This window comes from Cololabis saira, chromosome 10, assembly GCF_033807715.1.
Source record: "Cololabis saira isolate AMF1-May2022 chromosome 10, fColSai1.1, whole genome shotgun sequence".
Taxonomy (NCBI): domain Eukaryota; kingdom Metazoa; phylum Chordata; class Actinopteri; order Beloniformes; family Belonidae; genus Cololabis; species Cololabis saira.
The window spans coordinates 4,249,283-4,270,157 of NC_084596.1; the positions used below are offsets into that span (position 1 = coordinate 4,249,283).

The 20,875-nt window shown below is 43.2% G+C and overlaps 19 non-coding genes across 19 annotated transcripts; 4 read left to right on the forward strand and 15 right to left on the reverse strand.

Moving 5' to 3' along the window:
• Positions 1 to 191: 191 nt before the first annotated feature.
• Positions 192 to 263, reverse strand: trnad-guc (transfer RNA aspartic acid (anticodon GUC)). Its single transcript has one exon. It is a non-coding gene; the product is annotated as a tRNA-Asp (tRNA).
• A 660-nt stretch (positions 264 to 923) lies between these two features.
• Positions 924 to 995, forward strand: trnaq-uug (transfer RNA glutamine (anticodon UUG)). Its single transcript has one exon. It is a non-coding gene; the product is annotated as a tRNA-Gln (tRNA).
• A 747-nt stretch (positions 996 to 1,742) lies between these two features.
• trnag-gcc (transfer RNA glycine (anticodon GCC)) lies at positions 1,743 to 1,813 on the reverse strand. The gene has a single exon. It is a non-coding gene; the product is annotated as a tRNA-Gly (tRNA).
• Positions 1,814 to 2,676: 863 nt separating this feature from the next.
• On the reverse strand, positions 2,677 to 2,747 carry trnag-gcc (transfer RNA glycine (anticodon GCC)). The gene has a single exon. It is a non-coding gene; the product is annotated as a tRNA-Gly (tRNA).
• Positions 2,748 to 3,623: 876 nt separating this feature from the next.
• On the reverse strand, positions 3,624 to 3,694 carry trnag-gcc (transfer RNA glycine (anticodon GCC)). Its single transcript has one exon. It is a non-coding gene; the product is annotated as a tRNA-Gly (tRNA).
• A 241-nt stretch (positions 3,695 to 3,935) lies between these two features.
• On the reverse strand, positions 3,936 to 4,006 carry trnag-gcc (transfer RNA glycine (anticodon GCC)). The gene has a single exon. It is a non-coding gene; the product is annotated as a tRNA-Gly (tRNA).
• Positions 4,007 to 4,559: 553 nt separating this feature from the next.
• On the reverse strand, positions 4,560 to 4,630 carry trnag-gcc (transfer RNA glycine (anticodon GCC)). The gene has a single exon. It is a non-coding gene; the product is annotated as a tRNA-Gly (tRNA).
• A 240-nt stretch (positions 4,631 to 4,870) lies between these two features.
• trnag-gcc (transfer RNA glycine (anticodon GCC)) lies at positions 4,871 to 4,941 on the reverse strand. Its single transcript has one exon. It is a non-coding gene; the product is annotated as a tRNA-Gly (tRNA).
• A 551-nt stretch (positions 4,942 to 5,492) lies between these two features.
• trnag-gcc (transfer RNA glycine (anticodon GCC)) lies at positions 5,493 to 5,563 on the reverse strand. The gene has a single exon. It is a non-coding gene; the product is annotated as a tRNA-Gly (tRNA).
• An 864-nt stretch (positions 5,564 to 6,427) lies between these two features.
• trnag-gcc (transfer RNA glycine (anticodon GCC)) lies at positions 6,428 to 6,498 on the reverse strand. The gene has a single exon. It is a non-coding gene; the product is annotated as a tRNA-Gly (tRNA).
• A 988-nt stretch (positions 6,499 to 7,486) lies between these two features.
• On the reverse strand, positions 7,487 to 7,557 carry trnag-gcc (transfer RNA glycine (anticodon GCC)). The gene has a single exon. It is a non-coding gene; the product is annotated as a tRNA-Gly (tRNA).
• Positions 7,558 to 7,721: 164 nt separating this feature from the next.
• Positions 7,722 to 7,792, reverse strand: trnag-gcc (transfer RNA glycine (anticodon GCC)). The gene has a single exon. It is a non-coding gene; the product is annotated as a tRNA-Gly (tRNA).
• Positions 7,793 to 8,577: 785 nt separating this feature from the next.
• Positions 8,578 to 8,666, forward strand: trnay-gua (transfer RNA tyrosine (anticodon GUA)). Its single transcript is given in 2 exon segments — positions 8,578 to 8,614; positions 8,631 to 8,666. It is a non-coding gene; the product is annotated as a tRNA-Tyr (tRNA).
• Positions 8,667 to 10,728: 2,062 nt separating this feature from the next.
• Positions 10,729 to 10,801, forward strand: trnar-ucg (transfer RNA arginine (anticodon UCG)). The gene has a single exon. It is a non-coding gene; the product is annotated as a tRNA-Arg (tRNA).
• Positions 10,802 to 11,735: 934 nt separating this feature from the next.
• Positions 11,736 to 11,808, reverse strand: trnar-ucg (transfer RNA arginine (anticodon UCG)). Its single transcript has one exon. It is a non-coding gene; the product is annotated as a tRNA-Arg (tRNA).
• Positions 11,809 to 13,739: 1,931 nt separating this feature from the next.
• On the forward strand, positions 13,740 to 13,811 carry trnaa-agc (transfer RNA alanine (anticodon AGC)). The gene has a single exon. It is a non-coding gene; the product is annotated as a tRNA-Ala (tRNA).
• A 364-nt stretch (positions 13,812 to 14,175) lies between these two features.
• On the reverse strand, positions 14,176 to 14,247 carry trnaw-cca (transfer RNA tryptophan (anticodon CCA)). Its single transcript has one exon. It is a non-coding gene; the product is annotated as a tRNA-Trp (tRNA).
• A 4,569-nt stretch (positions 14,248 to 18,816) lies between these two features.
• trnaw-cca (transfer RNA tryptophan (anticodon CCA)) lies at positions 18,817 to 18,888 on the reverse strand. The gene has a single exon. It is a non-coding gene; the product is annotated as a tRNA-Trp (tRNA).
• Positions 18,889 to 19,818: 930 nt separating this feature from the next.
• On the reverse strand, positions 19,819 to 19,890 carry trnae-uuc (transfer RNA glutamic acid (anticodon UUC)). Its single transcript has one exon. It is a non-coding gene; the product is annotated as a tRNA-Glu (tRNA).
• Between the last annotated feature and the right edge of the window lie 985 nt (positions 19,891 to 20,875).

Sequence of the window (20,875 nt, forward strand, 5' to 3'; positions counted from 1 at the left end):
AAACTTCTATAGAAGGAGATGGACACATTTTCTGTGTGTATATAATCCTACCTCAATCAGAGTTTCCTCTGATCCAGCTGCAGCATCTAGAAGCTTCTTTGGCAGGCAGACAGCGACTGCTAGTCTATTTTCTTAATGACCATTGTTTACTTGACTCAATCATGTAGGTATCATCGTACGAAACAAGAAGTCTCCCCGTCGGGGAATCGAACCCCGGTCTTCTGCGTGACAGGCAGAGATACTGTCCACTATACTAACGAGGACAGCTTTTTGCCCAAAGAACTTCCTGATTGCAGGAACTTAATAACTGTGTACCAATGTCATTGGAAAGTCAATGTCCATCTCCTTCTAAACTTTTATATCGGTCCGCGATTCTCGGCTCTCCGCGGTCTCAGCGCGACGGGAATGCAGGTGAAGCCCCGCGAGTCTCGACTCGGTTTGCCGCAAAGCTCTGGTCCAGCTGGTCCGGGGTTCCCCGCACCTCCGGGGACCCCCTCTCGGAACCTCTGCTGCTGGGGTCTGGTGGTGGAGCTAGTGTACGTTAATGGAGAATGACTGGCTTTTGGTCAGTTGTGGAACTGCAACAAAATTAATTTCTGCATGTCCATCACCAGACCCGAGGAGCTTCCACCACCAGACCCCAACAAAAACTCAACAACCTCAACAACCCGGCTCACCTGGAGCCACCCAAAGACCCGGCTCACCGTCCGAACCCGGGGACCCGCTTTTAAGCCCCCCCCTGACCGGCCACTGGAGTGAAAGAGCCAGCCCATGGGCCTGGAGGACCAGGGCCCTGGTACCCCAAAACACCCAGATGCTCCTAGCACCATGGACAGCACTCTGTCAGATGCTCAGGCGCATATTGCTTTTCACTCATGTTCTGGTTTCAGGACCACCATAAAACCACCATAAAAGCTGAACAGGGTTCCATGGTGTAATGGTTAGCACTCTGGACTTTGACTCCAGTAATCTGAGTTCAAATCTCAGTGGAACCTATCAGTCTCCCACACAACCAGGTACAAAGGTATCAAGGTTTTACCCACATGATGTTGTAGTATCAATCCACGAGGCTCCACCTCAAAAAACAACACGGGGGAAATGGAAACATGGGCCGTTTTCGAATTCGCATACTGTACTACAAGTATACACTGATTTGGCCAAAGTGTAGTAAGTAGTATGCTGTATGTGAACAGAAGGAAATCTGCAGTGTGTGAAAAATACCCGGATGTTGTACTGATCTGGAAAAAAAGCATGCTTCAGACGGCCCGGGTTCGATTCCCGGCCAATGCAAACACAAGTTTTTCTGCTTAGTTCTGCTGCTGCTTTTATATATGATACTGAGAGTGAACACCGTCACTTACAATATTAATGTGAATTCAGGTTTTGCACTTGAAACTGGCACAATTTCATGACAAAGTCTGCAAATTGGACGTGAATTTTGCCGGGTGATGAAACCGAATAGTTTATAGTCTTTGTGATTACAAATGCAAAAAAAAAAAAAAAAAAAATGGGCAAAAAATCTGAAAAAACTGAGGTCATTTCCTGCTGGTGCCCGCGTCGGTGCCCGCGTCGGTCTCATAAAGACAGGTGGGCGTGTGCACGTCCAATTTGCAGACTTTGTCATGAAATTGTGCCAGTTTCAAGTGCAAAACCTGAATTCACACTAATATTGTAAGTGACGGTGTTCACTCTCAGTATCATATATAAAAGCAGCAGCAGAACTAAGCAGAAAAACTTGTGTTTGCATTGGCCGGGAATCGAACCCGGGCCTCCCGCGTGGCAGGCGAGAATTCTACCACTGAACCACCAATGCTTGTGAGCAGAGATTTTTTGCCCATTTTTTTTTTTTTTTTTTGCAATTTGTAATCACAAAGACTATAAACTATTCGGTTTCATCACCCGGCAAAATTCACGTCCAATTTGCAGACTTTGTCATGAAATTGTGCCAGTTTCAAGTGCAAAACCTGAATTCACACTAATATTGTAAGTGACGGTGTTCACTCTCAGTATCATATATAAAAGCAGCAGCAGAACTAAGCAGAAAAACTTGTGTTTGCATTGGCTGGGAATCGAACCCTGGCCTCCTGCGTGGCAGGCGAGAATTCTACCACTGAACCACCAGTGCTTGTGAGCAGAGATTTTTTGCCCATTTTTTTTTTTTTTTTTGCAATTCTTAATCACAAAGACTATAAACTATTCGATTTCATCACCCGGCAAAATTCACGTCCAATTTGCAGACTTTGTCATGAAATTGTGCCAGTTTCAAGTGCAAAACCTGAATTCACACTAATATTGTGAGTGACGGTGTTCACTCTCAGTATCATATATAAAAGCAGCAGCAGAAATAAGCAGAAAAACTTGTGTTTGCATTGGCCGGGAATCGAACTCAGGCCTCCCGCGTGGCAGGCGAGAATTCTACCACTGAACCACCAATGCTTTTGAGCAGAGATTTTTTGCCCATTTTTTTTTTTTTTTTTTGCAATTCTTAATCACAATACTATAAACTATTCGGTTTCATCACCCGGCAAAATTCACGTCCAATTTGTAGACTTTGTCATGAAATTGTGCCAGTTTCAAGTGCAAAACCTGAATTCACACTAATATTGTAAGTGACGGTGTTCACTCTCAGTATCATATATAAAAGCAGCAGCAGAACTAAACAGAAAAACTTGTGTTTGCATTGGCCGGGAATCGAACCCGGGCCTCCCGCGTGGCAGGCGAGAATTCTACCACTGAACCACCAATGCTTGTGAGCAGAGATTTTTTGCCCATTTTTTTTTTTTTTTTTTTGCAATTTGTAATCACAAAGACTATAAACTATTCGGTTTCATCACCCGGCAAAATTCACGTCCAATTTGCAGACTTTTTTATTTAATTGTGCCAGTTTCAAGTGCAAAACCTGAATTCACATTAATATTGTAAGTGACGGTGTTCACTCTCAGTATCATATATAAAAGCAGCAGCAGAACTAAGCAGAAAAACTTGTGTTTGCATTGGCCGGGAATCGAACTCAGGCCTCCCGCGTGGCAGGCGAGAATTCTACCACTGAACCACCAATGCTTGTGAGCAGAGATCTTTTGCCCATTTTTTTTTTTTTTTTTGCAATTTGTAATCACAAAGACTATAAACTATTCGGTTTCATCACCCGGCAAAATTCACGTCCAATTTGCAGACTTTGTCATGAAATTGTGCCAGTTTCAAGTGCAAAACCTGAATTCACACTAATATTGTAAGTGACGGTGTTCACTCTCAGTATCATATATAAAAGCAGCAGCAGACCTAAGCAGAAAAACTTGTGTTTGCATTGGCCGGGAATCGAACTCAGGCCTCCCGCGTGGCAGGCGAGAATTCTACCACTGAACCACCAATGCTTGTGAGCAGAGATTTTTTGCCCATTTTTTTTTTTTTTTTTGCAATTTGTATCACAAAGACTATGAACTATTCGGTTTCATCACCCGGCAAAATTCACGTCCAATTTGCAGACTTTGTCATGAAATTGTGCCAGTTTCAAGTGCCAGTTTCAAGTGCAAAACCTGAATTCACACTAATATTGTATGTGACGGTGTTCACTCTCAGTATCATATATAAAAGCAGCAGCAGAACTAAGCAGAAAAGCTTGTGTTTGCATTGGCCGGGAATCGAACCCGGGCCTCCCGCGTGGCAGGCGAGAATTCTACCACTGAACCACCAATGCTTTTGAGCAGAGATTTTTTGCCGATTTTTTTTTTTTTTTTTTTGCAATTCTTAATCACAATACTATAAACTATTCGGTTTCATCACCCGGCAAAATTCACGTCCAATTTGCAGACTTTGTCATGAAATTGTGCCAGTTTCAAGTGCAAAACCTGAATTCACATTAATATTGTAAGTGGCGGTGTTCACTCTCAGTATCATATATAAAAGCAGCAGCTGAACTAAGCAGAAAAACTTGTGTTTGCATTGGCCGGGAATCGAACCCGGGCCTCCCGCGTGGCAGGCGAGAATTCTACCACTGAACCACCAATGCTTGTGAGCAGAGATTTTTTGCCCATTTTTTTTTTTTTTTTTTTGCAATTTGTAATCACAAAGACTATAAACTATTCGGTTTCATCACCCGGCAAAATTCACGTCCAATTTGCAGACTTTTTTATGAAATTGTGCCAGTTTCAAGTGCAAAACCTGAATTCACATTAATATTGTAAGTGACGGTGTTCACTCTCAGTATCATATATAAAAGCAGCAGCAGAACTAAGCAGAAAAACTTGTGTTTGCATTGGCCGGGAATCGAACCCAGGCCTCCCGCGTGGCAGGCGAGAATTCTACCACTGAACCACCAATGCTTGTGAGCAGAGATTTTTTGCCCATTTCTTTTTTTTTTTTTGCAATTTGTAATCACAAAGACTATGAACTATTCGGTTTCATCACCCGGCAAAATTCACGTCCAATTTGCAGACTTTGTCATGAAATTGTGCCAGTTTCAAGTGCAAAACCTGAATTCACACTAATATTGTAAGTGACGGTGTTCACTCTCAGTATCATATATAAAAGCAGCAGCAGAACTAAGCAGAAAAGCTTGTGTTTGCATTGGCCGGGAATCGAACCCGGGCCTCCCGCGTGGCAGGCGAGAATTCTACCACTGAACCACCAATGCTTTTGAGCAGAGATTTTTTGCCGATTTTTTTTTTTTTTTTTTGCAATTCTTAATCACAATACTATAAACTATTCGGTTTCATCACCCGGCAAAATTCACGTCCAATTTGCAGACTTTGTCATGAAATTGTGCCAGTTTCAAGTGCAAAACCTGAATTCACACTAATATTGTATGTGACGGTGTTCACTCTCAGTATCATATATAAAAGCAGCAGCAGAACTAAGCAGAAAAGCTTGTGTTTGCATTGGCCGGGAATCGAACCCGGGCCTCCCGCGTGGCAGGCGAGAATTCTACCACTGAACCACCAATGCTTTTGAGCAGAGATTTTTTGCCGATTTTTTTTTTTTTTTTTTTGCAATTCTTAATCACAATACTATAAACTATTTGGTTTCATCACCCGGCAAAATTCACGTCCAATTTGCAGACTTTGTCATGAAATTGTGCCAGTTTCAAGTGCAAAACCTGAATTCACACTAATATTGTGAGTGACGGTGTTCACTCTCAGTATCATATATAAAAGCAGCAGCAGAACTAAGCAGAAAAACTTGTGTTTGCATTGGCCGGGAATCGAACTCAGGCCTCCAGCGTGGCAGGCGAGAATTCTACCACTGAACCACCAATGCTTGTGAGCAGAGATCTTTTGCCCATTTTTTTTTTTTTTTTGCAATTTGTAATCACAAAGACTATAAACTATTCGGTTTCATCACCCGGCAAAATTCACGTCCAATTTGCAGACTTTGTCATGAAATTGTGCCAGTTTCAAGTGCAAAACCTGAATTCACACTAATATTGTATGTGACGGTGTTCACTCTCAGTATCATATATAAAAGCAGCAGCAGTACTAAGCAGAAAAACTTGTGTTTGCATTGGCCGGGAATCGAACCCGGGCCTCCCGCGTGGCAGGCGAGAATTCTACCACTGAACCACCAATGCTTGTGAGCAGAGATTTTTTGCCCATTTTTTTTTTTTTTTTTTTGCAATTTGTAATCACAAAGACTATAAACTATTCGGTTTCATCACCCGGCAAAATTCACGTCCAATTTGCAGACTTTGTCATGAAATTGTGCCAGTTTCAAGTGCAAAACCTGAATTCACACTAATATTGTATGTGACGGTGTTCACTCTCAGTATCATATATAAAAGCAGCAGCAGAACTAAGCAGAAAAACTTGTGTTTGCATTGGCCGGGAATCGAACACGGGCCTCCAGCGTGGCAGGCAAGAATTCTACCACTGAACCACCAATGCTTGTGAGCAGAGATTTTTTGCCCATTTTTTTTTTTTTTTTTGCAATTTGTAATCACAAAGACTATAAACTATTCGGTTTCATCACCCGGCAAAATTCACGTCCAATTTGCAGACTTTGTCATGAAATTGTGCCAGTTTCAAGTGCAAAACCTGAATTCACACTAATATTGTATGTGACGGTGTTCACTCTCAGTATCATATATAAAAGCAGCAGCAGAACTAAGCAGAAAAGCTTGTGTTTGCATTGGCCGGGAATCGAACCCGGGCCTCCCGCGTGGCAGGCAAGAATTCTACCACTGAACCACCAATGCTTTTGAGCAGAGATTTTTTGCCGATTTTTTTTTTTTTTTTTTGCAATTCTTAATCACAATACTATAAACTATTCGGTTTCATCACCCGGCAAAATTCACGTCCAATTTGCAGACTTTGTCATGAAATTGTGCCAGTTTCAAGTGCAAAACCTGAATTCACACTAATATTGTATGTGACGGTGTTCACTCTCAGTATCATATATAAAAGCAGCAGCAGTACTAAGCAGAAAAACTTGTGTTTGCATTGGCCGGGAATCGAACCCGGGCCTCCCGCGTGGCAGGCGAGAATTCTACCACTGAACCACCAATGCTTGTGAGCAGAGATTTTTTGCCCATTTTTTTTTTTTTTTTTTTGCAATTTGTAATCACAAAGACTATAAACTATTTGGTTTCATCACCCGGCAAAATTCACGTCCAATTTGCAGACTTTGTCATGAAATTGTGCCAGTTTCAAGTGCAAAACCTGAATTCACACTAATATTGTGAGTGACGGTGTTCACTCTCAGTATCATATATAAAAGCAGCAGCAGAACTAAGCAGAAAAACTTGTGTTTGCATTGGCCGGGAAACGAACTCAGGCCTCCCGCGTGGCAGGCGAGAATTCTACCACTGAACCACCAATGCTTGTGAGCAGAGATTTTTTGCCCATTTTTTTTTTTTTTTTTGCAATTTGTAATCACAAAGACTATGAACTATTCGGTTTCATCACCCGGCAAAATTCACGTCCAATTTGCAGACTTTGTCATGAAATTGTGCCAGTTTCAAGTGCAAAACCTGAATTCACATTAATATTGTAAGTGACGGTGTTCACTCTCAGTATCATATATAAAAGCAGCAGCAGAACTAAGCAGAAAAGCTTGTGTTTGCATTGGCCGGGAATCGAACCCGGGCCCCCCGCGTGGCAGGCGAGAATTCTACCACTGAACCACCAATGCTTGTGAGCAGAGATTTTTTGCCCATTTTTTTTTTTTTTTTTTTTGCAATTTGTAATCACAAAGACTATAAACTATTCGGTTTCATCACCCGGCAAAATTCACGTCCAATTTGCAGACTTTTTTATGAAATTGTGCCAGTTTCAAGTGAAAAACCTGAATTCACATTAATATTGTAAGTGACGGTGTTCACTCTCAGTATCATATATAAAAGCAGCAGCAGAACTAAGCAGAAAAACTTGTGTTTGCATTGGCCGGGAATCGAACCCGGGCCTTGGAAAACTATTCGGTTTCATCACCCGGCAAAATTCACGTCCAATTTGCAGACTTTGTCATGAAATTGTGCCAGTTTCAAGTGCAACCAGTTTGCATTGGCCGGGAATCGAACCCGGGCCTCCCGCGTGGCAGGCGAGAATTCTACCACTGAACCACCAATGCTTGTGAGCAGAGATTTTTTGCCGATTTTTTTTTTTTTTTTTGCAATTTGTAATCACAAAGACTATAAACTATTCGGTTTCATGACCCTGCAAAATTCACGTCCAATTTGCAGACTTTGTCATGAAATTGTGCCAGTTTCAAGTGCAACCAGAAAAACTTGTGTTTGCATTGGCCGGGAATCGAACCCGGGCCTCCCGCGTGGCAGGCGAGAATTCTACCACTGAACCACCAATGCTTGTGAGCAGAGATTTTTTGCCCATTTTTTTTTTTTTTTTTTTTGCAATTTGTAATCACAAAGACTATAAACTATTCGGTTTCATCACCCGGCAAAATTCACGTCCAATTTGCAGACTTTTTTATGAAATTGTGACGGTGTTCACTCTCAGTATCATATATAAAAGCAGCAGCAGAGCTAAGCATATCTAAAGCTGGGTACACGTACCCTTTCAAGCTGTGATCGTATAGTGGTGAGTACTCTGCGTTGTGGCCGCAGCAACCCCGGTTCTAATCCGGGTCACAGCACCCCTGTGGCAGCAAGAGTGCTTCTCAAATTTTTGGAAAAAGAAGTCACAACCTTGGTAGTGTACACGTTTCCTCTTCTGTGTCATTTATTTATTTACTTGCTTTTTTCATGTGTCTCTGGTATGTCCGGAAATGTACACTTCAAAGGTGCCGCAGGATAGGCCGTCTTCCATAATGTTTCCAAAGCTGCCCGGCTCATGCATTATGTTTGTCTTTCTCAAATTTTTGGAAAAAGAAAGAAAAGGTGCCACGGACACAACAAAATCCACTAGGGTGTTTGGATCAGATTTTCAGACCATTCACACTTCAATTGATTGCGGTGGAGAGGGGGGGTGCTACGGCCCGGACACTTAGCCAAGGACAATGGACTCTGCCAGTGGTAAGGACCCGGCAAGCGGCTCATAAGGGAGACAATAATTCATTTAAAATGTTTCCTTTTCCCAGTTTCAGGCCTTGGTAGAAGAATACACAATCCATGGAGCTGTCAACATCCATCCTCCTTCGATAGCTCAGTTGGTAGAGCGGAGGACTGTAGAACCAGTAAAACAGGTATCCTTAAGTCGCTGGTTCAACTCCGGCTCGAAGGACTGCCATTATTTTTCATCTTCCCAGAGCGGGACTCTATTTTATCACTGTACTCGGTTATGGCTTTGGCCACTGCCATCTACTTTGGTTGGGACATCTGAGTTGTTACACCACGTGTGTTTCCACATGTTACAATCAAAAAGGGCTAGTGGCGCAATGGATAATGCGTCTGAGTACGGATCAGAAGATTCTAGGTTCAACTCCTGGCTAGCTCAAAAAATCCTAATCTTTAATACTCTCCCAGTCACAACCTTGCTAGTGTACACGTTTCTTCTTCTGTGTCATTTATTTATTTACTTGCTTTTTTCATTTGTCTCTGTGTATGTCCGGAAATGTACACTTCAAAGGTGCCGCAGGATAGGCCGTCTTCCATAATGTTTCCAAAGCTGCCCCGGCTCATGCATTATGTTTGTCTTTCATGGGACCTCTTTTATTCATTCTTTTCCTTCCTCATATCTCATTCGAAGCAAATGCCCTTACCTGACGACAGGGGCGGCACACCTCCGTAAACTCTTCTTCCAACCTCACACTGTGTTCGCTGACATAACTGCAGAAAGCGAGCACATATCTAAAGCTGGGTACACGTACCCTTTCAAGCTGTGATCGTATAGTGAGTACTCTGCGTTGTGGCCGCAGCAACCCCGGTTTGAATCCGGGTCACAGTCCCCCTGTGGCAGCAAGAGTGCTTCTCAATTTTTTGGAAAAAGAAAGAAAAGGTGCCACGGACACAACAAAATCCACTAGGGTGTTTGGATCAGATTTTCAGACCATTCACACTTCAATTGATTGCGGTGGAGAGGGGGGGTGCTACGGCCCGGACACTTAGCCAAGGACAATGGACTCTGCCAGTGGTAAGGACCCGGCAAGCAGCAACAAATGGAGGGAAGAAAACCAAGAAAAGGACAAATGAAGTTTTGGACTTTCTTCAAGACTAAAGACAAGAAAAGAGGCTGAGGGAGCTGGATGAAAAGGAGGAGGAGAGGAAAAAAAGAGGGATGACCAGTTATCTAAGTTAATTAACATTTTTGGGAAGGTGGAGGACAAAATGTAGTTTTCTTCATAATTTTTGTATTCATAATTTGAGGTTCAATTTCTTTTGTTTTCATTTTATATTAGACAAATCCTCAGTTGACCTGCTGGTGTTGAATAAACAAGACTTTCTTTTCTTTAATCTGAGTACAGTGTTTTAATTAAGATTTCCTTTGTTAACAGAAATGCATACATGTAAATACTAGCAAGATAGTTTTAGATCCAACACAAACAAGTCAGGCAGTAATTTGGTTTGTCATTTATTTATAACCACAAAATTTAAACAATATCAGCAAGTTGTACAAAAACGTTGCAGTAAATAGTAATGATATAACTGAAATATTTAGCTCAGGTTACCATCAGTTTATACGCTCTCTTACAAAAATGAAATTACTCAGTGATTGATCCTGGCATACTGGATGTGCTGGTATGGGTAGACTGAGAGAAATACACTACATTAAGAAGGAAATACATATTGTATTGTGCGCATATTTAAATTGTGTTCTTTGTTGAATTTTATGCTCCTTTATATAGGCTACCACTTTGTTTTCAAACATCCGTAGGATGATCATTCCCAAACTTATAATACCGGTACGTAACATTTAGATCTGACTAGGAATTTTGTAAATTGAAATATAATAGGAGCATGAGGCTCCTTTTAAGAAATGAGACTCTATAGCGCCACCCTTCACCACAACGGCAGTCGGGGGTACTGCAGCCAACAGTGAAGCCGGCACGGGACAACGGGGAAAACGTGCATGCAGCGTCATGTGACGTCACATCCGCAGGACAGCGCGGGAAATTCGGCCTCCGAATTGCAGCACATTTTGCAGCACACAGCCTGTTCAAGGCAAAGGAGAGATACACTAGAGGGCTGCTGACGTCACTAAAGTCTGTGAGGGTTCAGGGCTGGAGGGTTTAGGGTGGAGATTGGGATTCAGCAATAGCAGTCCTTCACCTTAAACTCTCGGTCACCTCGTCTCCATGTTGGTGTTTTCTCCCCAACAATGGAATGAGAAAGAGTAGAAAATTGTGGACCATATGGCCTAACGGACAAGGCGTCTGACTTCGGATCAGAAGATTGAGGGTTCGAGTCCCTCTGTGGTTATAGAGCCTTCAGCTAGTTAGATCTGGTCTCCTAACTCACATTCGTTCTTTACAGGTCACTTTGGTTTAGCTACCCTCTCTGGTTATTGAAAAAATAAGGAGAGATTAGAAGTTCTCCCAAAATTTGAACTAATGTTCCACGGGCTGGCTCTTTCACTCCAGTGGCCGGTCGGGGGGGAGCTTAACAGCGGGTCCCCGGGTTCGCACGGTGAGCCGGGTCTTTGGGTGGCTCCGGGTCTGGACGGTGAGTCAAAGGTGAGTTGCTGAGCAGCGGGGCGGTGAGACGGGTTGGTGAGTGGCTTTCAGGGCCGTGCTGTCAGTCTGTGTCCGGGACGAGGCGACGCCGGGCATAAAAAGCGATTCTCCCAGAGGTGCTCTAGATGCTGTCCTAAATAACTGCTCTTTTTACTTCTTCAATGACATCTTCTGTGTGTATATAATCCTCCATCCTGCACCCTTTTGACACCTCTACGGACAATAAACTGCAAAGCCTGCTGAGCTTTGGAGTCATTCCTTAATCTCCTTTGTTCCAAAATCATGTGTCCAGCTGTAGAAATCTAGGCTGGTCTCAGAGTGAGGCCTTAAAGTTGAAATTAAAGCTTCCCATGTTCACATAGGACTGTGGCCCAACTCTGTTTATGGTGAAAGGACATGTACCATCAAGTACTTTCTCTGACTAAACTCACCCATTTAACAAACGTGTCCATAAAGTGGAAGTACATCAGTTATCCTTTCTTTAAAACTGAAATAAATGTATTTGTTTGATTGAATCAGAAACGTTAGTCAACAAAATTTGAAATTTGAGAGTTCAAATTTTTGGAGAACTTCTCATCTCTCCTTATTTTTTCAATAACCAGAGAGGGTAGCTAAACCAAAGTGTCCTCTAAAGAGTGAATGTGAGTTAGGAGACCAGATCTAACTATCTGAAGGCTCTATAACCACAGAGGGACTCGAACCCTCAATCTTCTGATCCGAAGTCAGACGCCTTGTCCATAAGGCCACGTGGTCCACAAGTTGCTCCTATTTCTCATTAAAAAAAAAGTTAATCCTGCCATTTTAGTTAATGTGCTCGCGTTCTTAAATGTACTAAGCGTTAGCGTACGAAATAGGAATAGGTGAAGCCTCTAACCAACCTTGTGTAAGACCAGACATTGGATATTTTTTTCCACAAAGTCTGTCTTTTTTATCATTTCAGGAGTGATATTCTTAATTCTTAGTTTAAAGACAGATGCTTTGACCAACTAAGCCCCAGGGCCCACAATAGATGTCTCAGCAGCTTTATTCCCCCTCACTGTGATATATTTAGTACACAAACCTGTTCCACTACTGTCCTGGCTTTATGTGAAGTAACAGAGCTATGAAGGATGGTAACATTTTTTGCCGGATACGTGATGGACTCCTGGAAACATTGGAGGATCATGTGCCTGTCGATTCTGTCGGTCGAGGATGTTGAAGATGCTTCATAATTGAATTAATGATAACAGGATTTCTGCTTTTTGGAGCTGGCGGTTTCCTGGCATATCGACAAATGCGTAAGTCGTCGACAGCTGTTCTGGCCCTCTCAGAGCTGCCCGACGTGGCTGAGGGGATAAGCTCTGTGACCAACACTCAGACTCTAATGCTGGGAGAGCTAAATCGCAGGCTGGCAGTGGTTTTTGAATTCATTGGCAAGATGGAAAAGACCTTGGAGAAGTTGTAAGCTCGGCTTGGCGGGAATTGACCACAAATTGGTCTGTTTGGAGTCGCCATTGATGAACCAGAGACTTAAGGCAGACGGAAAATTACTGGAACCGCCTGTTTTTTTTTTGTTTTGTTTTTTTGTTTTCAATACAATTGTTGATTCCATAATCTCACCTTGACAGAGCAGCTTAGCCGGCTGCTCCAGTCACAATATCCCTGGAGGAATGAATAACAAGATGCTCTGCCCCCACTAGCCCTCCCCTTCCCAGGACATCAGTGGACCTGATCAGAACTGTACCCCCCCCCACCCTAAAATTTCTAAAATCATGGAATTGGTTAGCTCATCACTCAACACAATTGACCAAATGTTTCTCGACGAGAGGACAGGCCAGTGATGGAAGACAACTTTACGTAGACCAAAAAGAAAATGTGGAACAACGTCATGTCACGTAAGACGCGGTGGACGCGGTTTTCAAAGCTGCGGTGGAAAGTTTCTCCACCCAGATACTGAAATCAGGAGGCCTGATCGCCGGGATACTAACTTGTCCGTGCGGGTTAGTAAGGAGGGAAGGAAACGTTATCTCTCACCACCAGTACCTTTATTGTTCTGCGGTTTCCCACTCAGGAGCCAATGTCTGGAGCTGAATCCACGACACCCGCTCTAAGCTTTTGACGGGGAAACAGGAGCAGGAACTATTCGGTAGTGAGGGAACACGTTACATGGGTCCATTTACATGGGCCCGTAACAATATAATACGCAAAGGTAACAATATAACACACAAACGTAACAATATAATACACAAAGGTAACAATATAATACACAAATGTAACAATATAACACACAAACATAACGACTGTTGGTCTTCATGAGAGACGATCAGCGCGTTACACACTAATGAGCAAACAAACACTGCAAACACAATCAACGCTAACCGCTTTAAACTAACTCTGCCCAGACACAAGCCTCTTACTTTTAGATACCCTGGAGGTTGTCGGTGGCGTCCACGGGTTTTTAGAACTCCTGGTTCTGGTCCTGGTCCACAGGTTGCTGATTTTACGCTCCACTGGTGGTTCAGCCATGAGCGTCTCCCTTTTCCCTCTCCCTGTTTCTGTCTCTCGGAGACAGATGATGCAGCGCCGCTGGCAGCCGGACTGTCCTCCTTTCCTGGTCGTCCTAGCCTGGGCACTTCGTCTCGTTGTGCACGGTCCCCGTTCCCTTCGTTGAAGCGTCTGAGCGATTGCGGGTCACTGGGTGAGAAGGGGATGTAGCTCAGTGGTAGAGCGCATGCTTAGCATGTATGAGGCCCCGGGTTCAATCCCTGGCATCTCCATAAAATGTGTCATTACATCTCATACAGTTAGGAAGAGAAATCAGTAACAGTAATTGTTACATAAAGGATGAATTATGTTCAGAGTTGGACTATCTCAGTAAATGAATTGGACTTGCTGCCACAACCATCAACTTGAACACTTTGAATTGTTCATGAAATGTGTATACAAATAAACTTGCCTTGCATCCCTTGAAGAACAAATTAAATTATTTTTTTTAATGAATTTTGTTCCTCCTTTCATCAAGGCAGGTGATGGTGCAGAATTGAACAATTCCAGGTACATATCAAAGTTTTCTGTTTCAGCTAAAGTTAGTCTGGTTGGTGAACTCGTGAGGATGGATAAAACAAAACTGAAACTTCATTTTGACCCTGATGTGAGTTGAACACATAACCTTCTGATCTGGAGTCAGACACGCTACCATTGCACCACAGAGCCTTCTCTGACCTTTTAATTTCTGAAGTTGTTTAATTATCACCTATTTAATCATAGAGGGCATAATAATCAGATAATAATCAAATAATATTCAATTTCATTGATAGAGCGCTTTTAAAAGATCTCAAAGACGCTTCCCAGACACAAAGATAATTAAAGCTGCAAGCCTGGGAGAGACTACATGATTGCTACGCTGCCCCTGAAATAATTGAACAGTCACTGTTTCAGCGGTTGGACAGTTTTCCTAAGATTTCAGCCAAGGATCACACCAAGTTACGTGAACTTGAAGATCTGCTTATGGAGATACAAGGCGCCAAGGAGCATGGATACCTTACAGCAGTGGTTCTCAAACTTTTTTCGTCATTCCCCACTTTGAACAAGTGGGGATTTTCAAGCCCCACTTGCCCCCGTCGCCCCAACAGAAATCTTGACGAATTACTTGAAATTATTTTAAATGTATTGAAATTACTAGCACCAAGTATATCAGTCATATTTGATACTGAATCAAAATCAAAAACAACAATTAACACAAAGTTCAAAAAGAGAACAACTTTATTAGAACAACAGAATAACTTTATTTGCAAAAACATAAACAAGAGAACTATCCCTGCATTAGTGCTGCAATGTGCCTGTTTTGCACTGAACATCTTTTCAAAACGGCGTTGCAGGCTGGAAACTGCCACCCTCAAATCATGCTCAATGTTGAGCGGGGATCTGTGCTTTGTTTTCAGCGAAGCTACAGCTGAAAAGCCTATCTCGCAGAGATATGAAGTTGCAAAGGGAAGAAGGATGTTAAGAGCTTTCTGTCCGATGAGGGGATATTCCCTTTCAACTCCAATCCAGAACTCACTAAGAGTGTGAGCTGTAAACCTCAGCCTCAGGGTGGAGTCAGAGTCATGTCAATGAATTGGTCCTCTTCAGGTTGGCTCAAATCAGCAGGCACTGCAGGTAGAATAAAAAAATTGGATTACTTTATTTTTCATTGCATAATAAACGTGAAGAAATCTGTATATTTCAGTTAGTAAGTATATACAACATAAATAAAATATATGATTGATTATGATCAATAAAATCTTAAAATACCAACCTGCTGCACTGAATGGATCCATAATCCAGGCATACTGAGCACTGTTGTTCGGGAAGTATTTCTGAAACATTTCTCTCAGAGAAGAGATGTGCTGCTTTATACAGGGGATCACTGTGCTGGCTCCAGAGTGAATGGTTTCAGCAAATTCACTCAGGTTCTCAAAGACCTCTACATTTTGCTGATCGAGGCGTCTGCCCCATGCCTCGAGTTTTCGTGAGAACGCAGTGATCTTATCTGCCAGGTGAGGTAGGTGCTTGTCTTTGCCTTGTAGCTGAAGATTTAAGTCATTCAGCTTGCAAAAAACATCGCTGAGATAGGCCAGCTTCAACAGAAATTGTTCATCTCTGAATTTGCTTGCAGCCTCGGACATGCGCTCCTCCTCCAAAAAAAGCCAAATCTCCACTCTCAGGTCAAAGACGCGCGACAACACTTTGCCCCTGGAGAGCCACCTCGCTTCGCTGTGAAACAGCACAGATGTATGATCAGCTCCCATCTCCTCGCAAAGTGCAGAGAGCAGTCGAGCTTTCAGGGGTCGGGTTTTAATAAAATTAACAATGCCCACAACCTCGTTTAGTTCGGGGCTGAGCTTTCCCTGTGAATGACACAGTGCGCATCTGGAGCAACCTTCTTTATCAGTGCCTGCAGCCCGTTTCTTTTCCCTGCCATGGTCTGTGCGCCATCAGAGCAAAAACCCACACAATTTTCCCATTTAAGACCGTGTTCTTTCAAATAACTGTCCATGATCTTAAATAGCTCATCAGCCGTGGCTCTCTTTTTTACGTATTTGCAAAAGAGCAAATCCTCGCACATTGACTCGTTCACGAAGCGGACGTATGAAATAAACAAACTGTCCTTATTGCCTTCGGTAGCCTCATCCACTTGCAATGCAAAACGAGTGTCTTTCATGTTTTGTATGAGTTGATCTTCAAGATCATCTGACATGTCACATATACGCCTCGCAATTGTGTCATTTGAAAGAGGGATAGTTTTCAATTTGGCTGCGCTTTTCTCATCCATCATTGCTGTCACCATGTCAAGAGCAGCGGGCAAAATCAGCTCCTCAGCAATTGTATGTGGCTTTTTGCATTGGGCGATTCTGTATGCAACTCTGTATGAGGCCATTTGTGCTTGACAGTTAACTGACGCAGCCTTTGCCATGCGTTGCTCCTGCTGTTGATATTCTGCCAGTTTTCTTTTAAAGAAATCCAGTGGTTTGGTAGCGTGACTGGGGTGTGTTGTCTCCAGGTGTCTTCTTAGTTTGTTTGATCTCATGCTGTCTGCTACTAACGGCTTCAGACACAGAACACACATTGGTCTCTCCTCTGCACCGACCACTGAAACCGTAAATCCGAGACCAAGATAGCTTTCGTCATATTTTCTTTTCGGTTGGATTTTTGGTTGACTTGGCCCCTCTGTCTTGTCTTGTGTGTGTGATGTTGCTGGCTCTTTTCTCTTCCGTGTCACAAATCTATCCATCTTGCTCACAGTTACCTGCTGCCTTGTTGTACTGCTACACTGTAGCAGCTACAGTAACATCGTCCCGCTGCAATTAACATTAGCATTAACATTAACATATGTTTGTGTGTGTTTTGTTTAGAGTGAATTATCTTTATTGTCAATAGCATTTCTAGTAAAATAGGCAGGAAATTGAAAACTTCCTCCCGTTTGTCGCGCGGCTCGCGCCCCACCTGTCATGTCTCCGTTCCCCACCAGTGGGGCGCGCCCCACACTTTGAGAAGCACTGCGCTAAGTACAGTTTACATTCATTTTTCAGATGTACAATGGAGGGTTTGCTGTTATTCCATTTGCATTTATGTATGTGATATTTACCTAGTAAAGTAATTATGTTGACCATGTTTGATATATTTCTTGGGAGATTATCCATAAATTAAGATTTGGTTGGAGTCAAAAGCTCCTGCTTGGAGGTGCAAACACCAACCGAGCTGTTCTGCAGAATAAATGAGTCGTGCGTTCAGGCCACCGGGCAACGACAGGCAACAGAGACATAGTTGCATCACAGATTATTTGTGCATGGATTTAATGAAATCCTTTCATGTTCACGTAACTGGATTTATTATGTGATGGTGCTTTTATTGTGATTTGGGTGCAATATAGCTCCAATTATGTTTGGGAATCCGGCGTTTGCATGAAATCCTCGTTTAATTTCGACTTGTTGATGTATTTATGGAAACTGGGTGTAAATTAGGGCCAGAGAAATTATTGCATCCAACACTGCCGGCATGATTTTGCTTAGTGTCGGCTGCGAAATGCCGCATATGTCAAAATGTTCCGGTGGCAAAAAATCCCAGGGTGGACAGGAGCTGGATGTGACTGGGATGCGTTTTGTCTCTCACTCCAACATACAGTAGGTTGTAAATCACGGCATAGATCCATCAAAATGTTTTTGGGGATGCGGTTCCTGCTGAGCAGACGCTCCGTGCTCTCACTGAACAGATCAGCTCTTTGAAAACATGCTCCCTCGGAGCGCAAATCCTCCAACACTGCAAGATAAGCCATGCTACTTGTATTTTCTTTTCAGGTCGTCCTGCCAAAGCTGTCTTTTATAGCTTGTCACACCAATTATTCAAAATGTCTAAATTACTAATGGAGAATTTTTATCAATTGGAGGAAACGGGGAACATGTGTGAAGTTTGAGATCGCTGAACACTGTGACTCTTTTAATGGGTTCTATTTGTAGTTTCACTGTTCTACCACTAGGTTTTGTGTGTACGCATGGTCAGAGTTGTGCTTACATTTACACGCGTTTCTGCGCACAGGTACATGTTGATAAATTCCATACTTTGCGTGGGAATGCTCGTACGCACGCTTTACGCACAGATCTGTGCGTACGAACGGTTGATAAATGAGGCCCGAGGACGCTACACTTCAACCAAACTTCATAAATGTGACTCCAGCGCCCAACGTGGGGCTCAAATCAAAGTTTCAGGGAGAAGGAGACAAAAACTGAGAGACTCTGACTGAAAAACCCCGGTAGAAACATGATAATCACCTGAAAGAGCCCGCAGTCCCCCCAGATCCGGAGCCCGGAAGGCGTGAGGTTATGGTTTCGGGAAATCAGTTTAATTTAGAGCGGTTTAGAGCTAAATTTGTGTTCGACGTTGTTTACTGCATGCATATTACTGTTCTTTGTTCATTTTGTGACGCCGTTTCGCCAGTTATCCACGGTTTAAACACTGTGATCGCCATTTCTCTTATTGCACGTGGTGTGACGAGGGCGCAGCCATATTGTTTGCCACGTGCAGCCAAGTTGTTTTGAGACACAGATGATCGGAACCTGCACGGGGAATCCCCAATGGATTTCGAGTGCGTCGCCTTAACCTCTCGGCCACAACAAGCTTTTTAAAGGCAGGTGATTGTGCAGACTTGAATAATTCAAGCTACATATCAACGTTTTCTGTTGCAGCTAAAGTTAGTCTGGTTGGTGAACTCGTGAGGTTGGATGAAACAAAACTGAAAGTCCATTATGACCCTGATGTGAGTTGAACACATAACCTTCTGATCTGGAGTCAGACGCGCTACCATTGCGCCACAGAGCCTTTTCTGATATTCTCTGAGGTTGTACACCAATCTGATCATAGCGGGCACACCTTCAAAACCAAATAACTTCTGTCTTGTTTTCATGAAGCTTCATCCATGTTTTAAAGTCCCTGAGACAGTCCATCAAGGGGTTCAGTGGGTTACTACGATCCACCTTAATGGACAAATACATCTGGACAACTTCAGCAATTTAGTGGTAAGACATTTTTTACTCAGTGACAAAAGACAGCACAAGTAAGATGTTAAATGAAGACAGTATAGGGATTAAAACAGAGTCTCTATCAACAGTTACCAATCTGAAATGATGTTCATACTGATGACTGTCAGAAACACAATGTGCACCTTACCTTCTGATAGAGATGATGCCGGTTCTCTGTCTTGGGGCTCGTCCGTTGCAGCGTTTAAGGACCAAATCCCAGTGCTGACAAATGTCCTCATCTTACCATTAACTCTTGTTTGGACCAGACTAGTGGAGTTTCTATGTTGGACCAGGTAGTCTCAGGTGTTATTAATCTTCTCCAAGGCAGTGGAATGATGTACATTTATTTACGTATCTATTTATTTGCCATCTCCTATTCTGAAACAACCACAAGTGCCATTGTTGATCAAACCAAACATTTTATTGTTGTATCAAAAACGAATTGAAGCACAATAAAGAATATATGTCAAGAACTGGATACGTATCTGTGCGTGTTCAGCAGTTTTTTCTATGTAGAGAAAAATAGATGTAAAATATATGAGATGTTCTACATTTGCAGCTTTGTTCATTTATTTATTTTTAATTACATCCAGTGTTTGAACAAGGTGTGACTGACTTATCTTATACATATTGTCTCAATCAAGAAGAGGTGAGGCAGCAACCATCTGACGGATGCACAAAAAATAAAGACAAAAAATAAAGACAATTGAAGGAGAAAAACAGACATTTCTTCCCTGACCGGGAATTGAACCCGGACCGTGGTGGTGAAAGCTCCAAATCCTAGCCATTAGACCATCAGGGACACACGTGACATCCTCTTGAAGGGGTTTCTGCGTCGTGCATTATATCAGTCCAGTGTTCTGTTGTGTTCTCCTCCCAATCTATACCTTAAAGCACCTCCGGTACTGGCAAACACAGCAGAACCGCAGCAGAACCGTGGTGTGTGCATCCCTGGCACCCGCTCACGTCAAACTTACCGAAGCTTTTCCAACGCAGCAGGCCCAGTATTTGGGCCTCTGCCGGTAAGTTTTGATAGAACTTTTAACTTCTATCGTGTGTACACCGCAACTGTCTGAGTCTTCTCTCCGCTGTGGGCTCCTCTTGGAGCCCTCGCGAGTAGGTTTTGCTCTGCACCACCGGCTAAAGCAACAACTAGCTAGCTGCTCACTATACCACTCTACCATTACTCCTTTACTGGTCACCGCCGTTTTCTGTCCTCAGCCACCACCACCTCCACCCCAACAAGCTTACCTGCTGGATGTAGCATGCTGTGGCTAATCCTGTGGATACTCCTGGGGTGCTCATCGCTCCTCTCTACCCGGACACTCGGTTCCTCGACGCTAGCTAACGTTAGCCTCCTGCTACCGCTCTCCACCCGGACCACGCCGCCTCTCCACTCTACCTCGTACCACCACTTCCACCCGCGTCTGACATCTGGTCCACTCTGGCAAAACCCTCCTCCACACAGCCGCTCAGGCCGCTTGTTTTCATACAACTTCACGTCGCCAAACTCCATTCCTTCCTTCTGGTCCTCCTGCCATCCCGCAACTTTTACATTACGTCATCATAACAAACACCATGTGAATCTGTCCAATCTCCGTCCACTTCCTCAGTCCTCTCAGCCAATCACAAAGCAACACCACCTGAAACTGGCTCTGTTCAACACCCGCTCACTCAACAACAAAAGCCTGCTACTGAATGAATTTATAACGGACAATAATCTTGATTTCCTCTGTCTAACAGAAACCTGGCACAAACCCCTGGACTATTTCTCTCTAAATCAGACC